Consider the following 9,771-nt stretch of genomic DNA (forward strand, 5'->3'; position numbering starts at 1 on the left):
CCACCTGGGCGCGCCAGGTTGCCTGGCGCGCCTTGGTGTCTTGTGCCCACCTAGGGGATGCTTCCTGGAAGTTTATTTATTCCCAAAATTCTTAAATATTCCAAAACTGATAAAAAATAATTTTATGGATTTTTCGGAGTCCGTTTACTTATCGTATCACGTACCTCCTTATTTTCACGATTCTGGAGTGTTCCGGAAGGACTCTTTTATGTGTTCTTCCGGTGTCATAGTTTGGACAATATTACTTTCAACATTAATAGTTGTACCTGAGATATAATGCTTTATTCGTTGCCCATTGACAACCTTCGGGTTAGTACCTTCGGAATTATTTATTTTGATGGCTCCAGACCGGTAAGCCTCCTCGATGACATATGGGCCTTCCCATTTTGAGAGGAGTTTTCCTGCAAAGAATCTGAAACTAGAGTTGTACAAAAGAACATATACTCCGACTTTAAACTCACGCTTTTGAATTCTTTTTTCATGCCATCTTTTAACTTTTTATTTAAATAATTTTGCATTTTCATAAGCTTGGGTTCTCCATTCATCTAGAGAGCTAATATCAAATAACCTATTTCCACCGGCAAGTTTGAAATCATAATTGAGTTCTTTGATTGCCCTAAATGCTTTATGTTCTAACTCAAGAGGCAAATGACAAGCTTTTCCATAAACCATTTTAGAAGGAGACATACTGATAATCCCCAAGTGCAGGGAATCACCGTAGGAATTCCCAAAGGTTGAAGTGATAAGTATGGAGTGTCGAACTCACAAGGAGCTAAAGGTAAGATCAATATTCTCTCAAGTCCTATCTGCCACTGATACGACTATATGTACACCGAACGTTTGCTTCTAACTAGAAACGAGAAATAAAACTACGTTGTGGGTATGAAGAGGATAACTTTGCATGGTATCGGAGAGATAAAATATAAAAGTAGGTGCTGTTATCATAAAGTTAGAATATATTACTAAATATTATAAATAGCGAGTGTGGAATAATGGTGGATCGGTGTGCGGAATTGTCTTAGGCAATTGTTAACAAGACCGGTAGTCGTCATTGCAATTTCATATGAGGGAGAGGCATAAGCTAACATACTTCTCTTCTGGGATCATATGCACTTATGATTGGAACTCTAGCAAGCATCCGCAACTACTAAAGATCATTAACGTAAAACCCAACCATAGCATTAAAGCATCAAGTCCCCTTTATCCTATACACAGCAACCCCCTTACTCGGGTTTATGCTTCTGTCACTCAAGCAACCCACTATAAGCGAATCATGAACATATTGCAACACCCCACAGCAGGAATCCCTCATGCTTGCGCGACACAGAGGGCACAATAGGACAACACTAAAATAAAACATACAACTCACACCAATCTAGATCATCAATCAACCCAAGGACAAAGGATATCTACTCAAAATATCATAGGATGGCAACATATCATTGGATCATAATATGTGGCATAAAGCGCCATGTTCAAGTAGGGATTAGAGCAGGGTGCGGGAGAGTGGACACGTAAAAGAGATGAGGATGGTGATGTTGATGAAGACGATCACCGCGGCGATGATTCCCCTCCCGATGGCACTCCGGTGCCACCGAGAGAGAGGAGGAGAGGTTCTCCCCCTTGTGCTTCCTCCTCCATGGCCTCCCCCTTGGATGGGGAGAGGTTCTCCCTCTGGTCCTTGGCCTTCATGGTGATGATGGCCCCTCTGGGATCCTCCTCCACAGCCTCTGGTGATGATGGCCCCCTCCGGCAGGGTGCCAGAGAGGGCCTAGATTGATTTCTCATGGCTACATAGGCTTGCGGCGGCAGAAATTTCAATCTAGGTTATTTTCTGGAGGTTTGGGCATTTATAGGAGAGGTTGGCATCGAGAACAAGTCAGGGGGCCCCACAGGAAGTCCATGAGGCACATGGGCGCGCCCAGGGGGGTGGGTGCGCCCCCACCCTCATGGGGCCCACGGGACTCCCCTCCGGTAGATTTTTGTTCCAGTATTTTTTATATTTTTCAGAAAAATTCTCCGTTGATTTTCATCGCATTCCGAGAACTTTTATTTCTGCAGAAAAACAACACCATGGTAGTTCTGCTGAAAACAGCGTCGGTCCGGGTTAGTTCTAATCAAATCATACCAAAATCATGTAAAACTATTGTAAACATGGCATGAATACTTCATAAATTATAGATACGTTGGAGACGTATCAGCATCGCCAAGCTTAATTCTTGCTCGTCCTCGAGTAGGTAAATGATAAAAGAAATAATTTATGAAGTGTGAATGCTAGCAAGTGCATAAATTTGATCAACGATAGTTCCAATCACCTTTTCTAGCATCATTATATATCATAACAGTAGCTCAACTCATAAAACTTCTCATGATCAAGTAACAAGCTATTCACATGTTAAAGTATAGATCATAAACTTTCTTGAGAACTAACAAACCGTGCTCTTAGTCTTCAAACAATTGCAATTCATCTTATTTTCGGGAAGAGTCCATGTAAGAGCTTTGATTCAGCAAACTCCACATACTCAACTATCATTTAATCTTTCACAATTGCTAATACTCATGTGATATTAATGGGTTCAAAGTTTTAATCGGACACAGAGAAAGATAGAGGCTTATAGTTTCGCCTCCCAACCTTTTACCTCAAGGGTAATTTCAACAATAATAATTTATGAAAACCTACATTCAAGTGGATATATATATCCGGATCACTCCAACACAAAGTTCTTGCCAAAGGAAAAAGTGTAAAAGGGGAAAGGTGATGATCACCGCGCCTCTTGTATAAGGGTAGAAGGTAAAAGTAAAAGATAGGCCCTTCGCAGAGGGAAGCAGAGGTTGTCATGCGCTTTTATGGTTGAATGCACAAAATCTTAATGCAAAAGAATGTCACTTTATATTGCCTCTTGTGATAAAAGACCTTTATTATGCAGTCCATCACTTTTATTTCTTCCCTATCACAAGTTCGTATAAAGCTTATTTTCTTCGCACTAATAGATCATACATATTTAGAGAGCAATTTTTATTGCATGCACCGATGACAACTTACTTGAAGGATCTTACTCAATCCATAGGTAGGTATGGTGGACTCTCATGGAAAAATTGATTTAAGGAATGGTTGGAAGCACAAGTAGTATCTCTACTTGGTGCAAAGAATGTGGCTAGCATGAGAGGGAAAGGCAAGCTCAACATGTTGGATGATCCAAGACAATATAACGTTTCAGATATAGGAAAACATAACCCATTAAGTTGTCTTCCTTTTCCAACATCAACCTTTTAGCATGTCATATTTTAATGAGTGCTCACAATTGCAAAATATGTCCAAGATAGTATATTTATATGTGAAATCTCTCTTCCTTCAATATTCTTTCATGAATTGTTCAAGTGACAAATTCTGCGTTTGCTAACTTTCAATGAGTTTATTACCTATACTTATTATGTGTGAAGTCATTACTCCCCATGTTATAAGCATATGAAACATATATAATTTCAGATTTATGATATTCAATTCATTCAACCATTTACTCATAGGATATACATGAAGCGCGTGAGTAAATGACACACTACTCCGAAAAGATATAAGTGAAGACCGCTGAGTAGTCAAATAATTAGCTAGCCGTGGGAGGATTATTTTTCACTCAAGATTTCAGAAAAAATGATTTTATTCCAACAGCAAGTAAAATTGAAAATACCTCCAAGCAAAATACATATCATGTGACGAATAAAAATATAGCTCTGAGTAAGGTATACCAATAGTTTTGAAGACGAAAGTGAAGGAAATATGCCCTAGAGGCAATAATAAAGTTATTATTTATTTCCTTATATCATGATAAATGTTTATTATTCATGCTAGAATTGTATTAACCGGAAACATAATACATGTGTGAATACATAGACAAACAGAGTGTCACTAGTATGCCTCTACTTGACTAGCTCGTTAATCAAAGATGGTTATGTTTCCTAACCATGGACAAAGAGTTGTTATTTGATTAACGAGATCACATCATTAGGTGAATGATCTGATTGACATGACCCATTCCATTAGCTTAGCACCCGATCGTTTAGTATGTTGCTATTGCTTTCTTCATGACTTATACATGTTCCTATGACTATGAGATTATGCAACTCCCGTTTGCCGGAGGAACACTTTGTGTGCTACCAAACGTCACAACATAACTGGGTGATTATAAAGGTGCTCTACAGGTGTCTCCAAAGGTACATGTTGGGTTGGCATATTTCGAGATTAGGATTTGTCACTCCGATTGTCGGAGAGGTATCTCTGGGCCCTCTCGGTAATGCACATCACATAAGCCTTGCAAGCATTGCAACTAATGAGTTAGTTGTGAGATGATGTATTACGGAACGAGTAAAGAGACTTGCTGGTAACGAGATTGAACTAGGTATTGAGATACCGACGATCGAATCTCGGGCAAGTAACATACCGATGACAAAGGGAACAACGTATGTTGTTATGCGGTCTGACCGATAAAGATCTTCGTAGAATATGTAGGAACCAATATGAGCATCCAGGTTCCGCTATTGGTTATTGACCAGAGACGTGTCTCGGTCATGTCTACATTGTTCTCGAACCGTAGGGTCCGCACGCTTAACGTTACGATGATAGTTTCATTATGAGTTTATGTATTTTGATGTACCGAAGGTTGTTCGGAGTCCCGGATGTGATCATGGACATGACGAGGAGTCTCGAAATGGTCGAGACATAAAGATCGATATATTGGAAGCCTATATTTGGATATCGGAATCGTTCCGGGTGAAATCGGGATTTTACCGGAGTACCGGGGGGTTACCGGAACCCCCCCGGGGGTTATTGGGCCTACATGGGCCCTAAGGAGAAGAGGAAAGGAGGCAAGAGGTGGCCGCGCGCCCCTCCCCTCCCTAGTCCGAATAGGACAAGGAGAGGGGGGCGGCGCCCCCCCTTTCCTTTTCCTCTTCCTCATCTTTCCCACTTCTCCTTCTCCAACTAGGAAAGAAGGGAGTCCTACTCCCGGTGGGAGTAGGACTCCCCCTTGGCGCGCCCTCCTTGGCCGGCCGCCCCCTCCCCTTGGCTCCTTTATATACGGGGGCAAGGGGGCACCCTAGGACACACAAGTTGATGTTCGTGATTGTTCCTTAGCCGTGTGCGGTGCCCCCCTCCACCATATTCCACCTCGGTCATATTGTAGCGGTGCTTAGGCGAAGCCCTGCGACGGTTGAACATCAAGATCGTCACCACGTCGTCGTGCTGACGGAACTCCTCCCTGAAGCTTTGCTGGATCGGAGCCCGGGGAGCGTCATCGAGATGAACGTGTGCCAAGAACTCGGAGGTGCCGGAGTAATGGTGCTTGGATCGGTTGGACCGGGAAGACGTACGACTACTTCCTCTACGTTGCGTCAACACTTCCGCTTCGGTCTACGAGGGTACATAGACAAAACTCTCCCCTCTCGTTGCTATGCATCACCGTGATCTTGCGTGTGCGTAGGATTTTTTTTGAAATTACTATGTTCCCCAACAGTGGTATCCGAGCCTAGGTTTTATGGTTTGATGTTATATGCACGAGTAGAACACAAGTGAGTTGTGGGCGATATAAGTCATACTGCTTACCAGCATGTCATACTTTGGTTCGGCGGTATTGTTGGATGAAGCGGCCCGGACCGATATTACGCGTACGCTTACGCGAGACTGGTTCTACCGCCGTGCTTTGCACACAAGTGGCTGGCGGGTGTCAGTTTCTCCAACTTTAGTTGAACCGAGTATGGCTATGCCCGGTCCTTGCGAAGGTTAAAACAGCACCAACTTGACAAACTATCGTTGTGGTTTTGATGCGTAGGTAAGATTGGTTCTTGCTTAAGCCCGTAGCAGCCGCGTAAAACTTGCAACAAACAAAGTAGAGGACGTCTAACTTGTTTTTGCAGGGCATGTTGTGATGTGATATGGTCAAGGCATGATGCTGAATTTTATTGTATGAGATGATCATGTTTTGTAACCAAGTTATCGGCAACTGGCAGGAGCCATATGGTTGTCGCTTTATTGTATGCAATGCAATCGCCCTGTAATGCTTTACTTTATCACTAAGCGGTAGCGATAGTCGTAGAAGCATAAGATTGGCGAGACGACAACGATGCTACGATGGAGATCAAGGTGTCGCGCCGGTGACGATGGTGATCATGACGGTGCTTCGGAGATGGAGATCACAAGCACAAGATGATGATGGCCATATCATATCACTTATATTGATTGCATGTGATGTTTATCTTTTATGCATCTTATCTTGCTTTGATTGACGGTAGCATTATAAGATGATCTCTCACTAAATTTCAAGATAAAAAGTGTTCTCCCTGAGTATGCACCATTGCCAAAGTTCGTCGTGCCCAGACACCACGTGATGATCGGGTGTGATAAGCTCTACGTCCATCTACAATGGGTGCAAGCCAGTTTTGCACACGTAGAATACTCAGGTTAAACTTGACGAGCCTAGCATATGCAGATATGGCCTCGGAACACTGAGACCGAAAGGTCGAGCGTGAATCATATAGTAGATATGATCAACATAGCGATGTTCACCATTGAAAACTACTCCATTTCACGTGATGATCGGTTATGGTTTAGTTGATTTGGATCACGTGATCACTTAGATGATTAGAGGGATGTCTATCTAAGTGGGAGTTCTTAAGTAATATGATTAATTGAACTTAAATTTATCATGAACTTAGTCCCTGATAGTATCTTGCTTGTTTATGTTGATAGATGGCCCGTGCTGTTGTTCCGTTGAATTTTAATGCGTTCCTTGAGAAAGCAAAGTTGAAAGATGATGGTAGCAATTACACGGACTGGGTCCGTAACTTGAGGATTATCCTCATTGCTGCACAGAAGAGTTACGTCCTGGAAGCACCGCTGGGTGCCAGGCCTGCTGCTGATGCAACTGACGACGTTAAGAACGTCTGGCAGAGTAAAGCTGATGACTACTCGATAGTTCAATGTGCCATGCTTTATGGCTTAGAACCGGGACTTCAACGACGTTTTGAACGTCATGGGGCATATGAGATGTTCCAGGAGTTGAAGTTAATATTCCAGCAGAATGCCCGGATTGAGAGATATGAAGTCTCCAATAAATTCTATATCTGCAAGATGGAGGAGAATAGTTCTGTCAGTGAGCATATACTCAAGATGTCTGGGTATTGTAATCACTTGATTCAACTGGGAGTTAATCTTCCGGATGATAACGTCATTGACAGAATTCTCCAATCACTTCCACCAAGCTACAAGAGCTTCGTGATGAACTATAATATGCAAGGGATGGATAAGACAATTCCCGAGCTCTTCGCAATGCTAAAGGCTGCGGAGGTAGAAATCAAGAAGGAGCATCAAGTGTTGATGGTCAACAAGACCACTAGTTTCAAGAAAAAGGGCGAAGGGAAGAAGAAGGGGAACTTCAAGAAGAACAGAAAGCAAGTTGCTGCTCAGGAGAAGAAACCCAAGTCTGGACCTAAGCCTGAAACTGAGTGCTTCTACTGCAAGCAGACTGGTCACTGGAAGCGGAACTGCCCTAAGTATTTGGCGGATAAGAGGGATGGCAAGGTGAACAAAGGTATATGTGATATACATGTTATTGATGTGTACCTTACTAGAGCTCGCAGTAGCACCTGGGTATTTGATACTGGTTCTGTTGCTAATATTTGCAACTCGAAACAGGGACTACGGATTAAGCGAACACTGGCAAAGGACGAGGTGACGATGCGCGTGGGAAATGGTTCCAAAGTCGATGTGATCGCGGTTGGCACGCTACCTCTACATCTACCTTCGGGATTAGTATTAGACCTAAATAATTGTTATTTGGTGCCAGCGTTGAGCATGAACATTATATCTGGATCTTGTTTGATGCGAGACGGTTATTCATTTAAATCAGAGAATAATGGTTGTTCTATTTATATGAGTCATATCTTTTATGGTCATGCACCCTTGAAGAGTGGTCTATTTTTGATGAATCTCGATAGTAGTGATACACATATTCATAATGTTGAAGCCAAAAGATGCAGAGTTGATAATGATAGTGCAACTTATTTGTGGCACTGCCGTTTAGGTCATATCGGTGTAAAGTGCATGAAGAAACTCCATACTGATGGACTTTTGGAACCACTTAATTATGAATCACTTGGTACTTGCGAACCGTGCCTCATGGGCAAGATGACTAAAACGCCATTCTCCGGTACTATGGAGAGAGCAACAGATTTGTTGGAGATCATACATACAGATGTATGTGGTCCGATGAATGTTGAGGCTTGTGGCGGATATCGTTATTTTCTCACCTTCACAGATGATTTAAGCAGATATGGGTATATCTACTTAATGAAGCATAAGTCTGAAACATTTGAAAAGTTCAAAGAATTTTAGAGTGAAGTTGAAAATCATCATAACAAGAAAAAAAGTTTCTACGATCTGATCGTGGAGGAGAATATTTGAGTTACGAGTTTGGTCTACATTTGAAACAATGCGGAATAGTTTCGCAGCTCACGCCACCCGGAACACCACAACATAATGGTGTGTCCGAATGTCGTAATCGTACTTTACTTGATATGGTGCGATCTATGATGTCTCTTATAGATTTACCGCTATCGTTTTGGGGTTATGCTTTAGAGACGGCCGCATTCACGTTAAATAGGGCACCATCAAAATCCGTTGAGACGACGCCTTATGAACTATGGTTTCGCAAGAAACCAAAGTTGTCGTTTCTTAAAGTTTGGGGCTGTGATGCTTATGTGAAAAAGCTTCAACCTGATAAGCTCAAACCCAAATCGGAGAAATGTGTCTTCATAGGATACCCAAAGGAGACTGTTGGGTACACCTTCTATCACAGATCCGAAGGCAAGACATTCGTTGCTAAAAATGGATCCTTTCTAGAGAAGGAGTTTCTCTCGAAAGAAATGAGTGGGAGGAAAGTAGAACTTGATGAGGTAACTGTACCTGTTCCCTTATTGGAAAGTACATCACATAAACCGTTTTCTGTGACACCTAAACCAATTAGTGAGGAAGTTAACGATGATGATCATAGAACTTCAGATCAAGTTGCTACTGAACCTCGTAGATCAAACAGAATAAGATCCGCACCAGAGTGGTAAGGTAATCCTGTTCTGGAAGTCATGCTACTAGATCATGATGAACCTACGAACTATGAAGAAGCGATGGTGAGCCTAGATTCCGCGAAATGGCTTGAAGCCATGAAATCTGAGATGGGATCCATGTATGAGAACAAAGTGTGGACTTTGTTTGACTTGCCCGATGATCGGCAAGCAATTGAGAATAAATGGATCTTCAAGAAGAAGACTGACGCTGACGGTAATATTACTGTCTACAAAGCTCGACTTGTTGCAAAAGGTTTTCGACAAGTTCAAGGGATTGACTACGATGAGACCTTCTTACCCGTAGCGATGCTTAAGTCTGTCCGAATCATGTTAGCAATTTCCGCATTTTATGATTATGAAATTTGGCAAGTGGATGTCAAAACTGCATTCCTGAATGGATTTCTGGAAGAAGAGTTGTATATGATGCAACCAGAAGGTTTTGTCGATCCAAAGGGAGCTAACAAAGTGTGCAAGCTCCAGCGATCCATTTATGGACTGGTGCAAGCCTCTCGGAGTTGGAATAAACGCTTTGATAGTGTGATCAAAGCATTTGGTTTTATACAGACTTTTGGAGAAGCCTGTATTTACAAGAAAGTGAGTGGGAGCTCTGTAGAATTTCTGATATTATATGTGGATGACATATTACTAATTGGAAATGAT

Source organism: Triticum urartu, chromosome 5A, assembly GCF_056163025.1.
Source record: "Triticum urartu cultivar PI428250 chromosome 5A, HENAU_Tu73, whole genome shotgun sequence".
Classification (NCBI taxonomy): Eukaryota; Viridiplantae; Streptophyta; class Magnoliopsida; order Poales; family Poaceae; genus Triticum; species Triticum urartu.